Source organism: Lactuca serriola, chromosome 2 (assembly GCF_051521515.1).
Source record: "Lactuca serriola cultivar US96UC23 chromosome 2, Lser_US96UC23_V15, whole genome shotgun sequence".
Classification (NCBI taxonomy): domain Eukaryota; kingdom Viridiplantae; phylum Streptophyta; class Magnoliopsida; order Asterales; family Asteraceae; genus Lactuca; species Lactuca serriola.
This window is the reverse complement of record NC_136409.1, coordinates 69,669,162-69,672,582: the sequence shown is the minus strand read 5'-3', so window position 1 is coordinate 69,672,582 and position 3,421 is coordinate 69,669,162. Positions and strand designations below refer to the sequence as shown.

At 44.5% G+C, this 3,421-nt stretch overlaps 1 non-coding gene across 1 annotated transcript; it reads right to left on the bottom strand.

Moving 5' to 3' along the window:
• Positions 1 to 291: 291 nt before the first annotated feature.
• On the bottom strand, positions 292 to 398 carry LOC145091149 (small nucleolar RNA R71). The gene has a single exon (XR_013702037.1). It is a non-coding gene; the product is annotated as a small nucleolar RNA R71 (small nucleolar RNA).
• Positions 399 to 3,421: the final 3,023 nt, after the last annotated feature.

Genomic DNA, 3,421 nt, shown 5'->3' with positions numbered 1-3,421 from the left:
ACTGCTACCTTCGAGCTAAAAGGTCATATCCTAGCTTCACTCAAGGAAATACCTTTCTATGGGAAAGATCATGAAGATGCCTACAAACATTTGGATGAAGTAAATGATGTTGCTGATTACTTCAACATTCCAAATGTAACCCGCGAAACTCAACTACTTCGTATGCTTCCGGTAACCTTCAAGGGTGCTGCTAAAGACTGGCTCAAGTCACTTCCCCCCGGATCAGTCACTACTTGGGCCAGAATGAAGGAAGAATTTATTGATCACTTTTTCCCACCATCCAAGATAGCCAAACTGAAGAAGGCCATTGCAAAATTTGAACAACAAGCTGGAGAGTCTTTATATGAAGCATGGGAGAGGTACAAAAGTCTGCTAAGAAATTTCCCACACCATGATCTAAACAGCCAGCAAGAAGTTTCCATCTTTTATGATGGAGTCAATGTCACGACCCGACAGTTGCTAGACTCACAAGGCCCACTTACAAAGAAGCCACCCCGGTGATTAAAGAATTGATTGAAGAATTCTCTAAACACTCTAGAGAATACCACAACCCTAGGAATGATGTCACGAGGGGAGCCGCGTACGTTGCTACTGAAGATTTATCCGCGGTCATGGCCATGTTAAAAACCATGGATAGGAGAATGGACAAAATGGATCAAACTATCCATGCTATACGGGTGGGTTGTGAAAACTGCAATGGACCTCACCTCACTAGAGATTCCGATTTGGATGAGAATGGCAACAAAAAGGCACAAGCATGTTATTCGAGCGGTGACCGGTATGATGAGGACTGGCGCAAACAAAAGAAAGAGTGGCTTCCTTACGAAGAGTACAAGAAGGCGAAGGAGGAGAAGTATAGACAAAAAGGGAGAGGCTTTTACCAAAAGGAGGAGCCGGTGCAAGAGAGGAAGCCAAGCTTGGAAGATATGCTTACTAAATTTGTGGCCGCTTCTGAGAAAAGACATAGTGACCATGATGTTGCTATCCAAGAAACAAGAACAATGATCAGGAACCAGCAAGCATCCATCCACAACATAGAAAAGTAGCTTGGGCAACTTGCTCAACAACTAAACCAAAGGTCACCGGGTGAGCTTCCTAGCAAAACCGAGAACAACCCATGAGGCGCACAAGTAAATATTGTTACAACAAGAAGTGGGAAGATCATCACTCCCCTCGCCCCCATTCGAACTGAAGCAACCAAGGACTCACAGAAGGAAGGAACGGAAGAACAAGTAGAAAACCAAGATTCACAATCTGAGAGTCCTACTCGCCGAGTAGGGCCGATGGACTCGGCAAGTACCCCTGCTAAAACGAATGAACAGCCTCCCTTGAAACCATACCAGCCTCCAATGCCATACCCAGCCCGAGCCAAGAAAGAGAAGCAGGAAGAGGAATATCAGAAGTTTCTAGACCATATTAAAACTCTTCAAATCAACATTCCTTTCATTGAAGCCGTCATGCAAATGCCCAAGTATGCTAAGTTCCTTAAGGAACTCCTCACTAACAGAAGAAAGATGGAGGAACTGCAGAAGGTAGTGCTTAATGAGAACTGGTCCGCCGCAATGATAAACAAGTTACCAAAGAAGAAGGGTGATCCGGGGAGCTTAACTTTGCCTTGCCAATTTGGCAACTTGGCTGCAATTCATGCCTTAGCTGATTCTGGAGCAAGTGTGAACCTTATGCCATACTCTTCTTTAAGAAGCTGGACCTCCCGGAGCCAAGGCCAATTCGAATGGCAATTCATTTGGCAAACAAGACTGTTACTTTCCCAAGAGGCATTTGTGAAGATTTGCTAGTGAAAGTGGACAAATTTGTCTTCCCGGCTGATTTCATCATTCTCGACATGGAGGCGGATCCGCAAGTGCCAATTATCCTTGGAAGGCCCTTCCTCAACACAGCTAGCACTATTGTAGACATGAGAGATTCTAAGCTCACATTGCGAGTTGGGGACGATTCAGTGACATTCGGGGTAGACCAAGCCATGAAGTACTCAAGGAGTAGTGACGACACTGCTTTCTCAATCGACATTCTTGACGAACTATTGGAAGAAGACATACTTGAAGATTCCAGCAAGTTTGCAGCTTTGGATGAAGCATTTGACCTAGAAAAGGACTTACTAGAGATTGAAAGACTGTTGGAAGAAGCGGAGTATGAAGAAATAAAGAAGCAATCTGAGAGCCCTACTCGCCGAGTAGACCCGATCTACTCGCCGAGTACATCTGAAGAAAAGCCAGAAGTCGTGAATGCAGCTACCAACTCACCGAGTACCAAACCTGCACTCGGCGAGTCCGTCACTATGCACAACAAATTGGAGCTTAAAACACTACCTGACCATCTGGAATATGCCTTTCTGGAAGAAGGAAATTAGAAGCCTGTGATCATAGCCTCAGACCTATCCAAGACAGAAAAGGAGGAGCTTGTACGCGTGTTGAAGAAAAGGAAAAGAGCTATCGCATGGAGCATCTCCGACATCAAGGGAATAAGCCCATCCTATTTCTCTCACAAAATCAATTTAGAAGAGGGAGCAAGGCCGGTGGTGCAACATCAAAGACGATTGAACCCGAACATGCAAGAAGTCGTCAAGAAGGAGGTGGTCAAGCTTTTGGATGCAGGAATCATCTACTCCATTTCCGATAGTCCATGGGTGAGTCCGGTCCAAGTGGTGCCCAAGAAAGGAGGAATGACGGTCATCACCAACGAAAAGAACGAGTTAATTCCAACGCGAACGGTAACCGGTTGGCGAGTGTGCATTGATTATCGAAAGCTACACGATGCCACTCGCAAAGACCATTTCCCCCTTCCTTTCATAGATCAAATGTTAGAGAGACTATCGGGCCATAGCTATTACTGCTTTCTAGATGGGTTTTCAGGGTATTTTCAAATACCCATAGACCCAATGGACCCAGAAAAGACGACGTTTACATGCCCAAGTGGGACTTTTGCCTATAGACGGATGCCATTTGGACTATGCAATGCACCTGCGACATTTCAAAGGTGCATGACCGCCATATTCCATGATATGGTGGAAAAGTTCATGGAGGTCTTTATGGATGACTTTTCTGTATTCGGATCTTCTTTCCATGACTGCCTCACAAATCTTGAGTCAATGCTTGCTAGGTGTGAGAAAACCGACTTGGTCCTAAATTGGGAAAAGTGTCACTTCATGGTCAAGGAGGGTATAGTTTTGGGACACAAAGTCTCTAAAAAGGGAATTGAGGTGGATCGGGCATTAGAAGTTTTTTGGGACACGCAGGTTTTTACCGGCGTTTTATAAAAGATTTTTCCAAAATCACGAAACCTCTAACACAATTATTACTAAAAGATGCACCCTTTAATTTTACTAAAGAGTGTTTAGAGGCATTTGACTTTCTAAAGGAAAAATTAACTAATGCCCCGATCATCATAGCACCAAATTGGAACT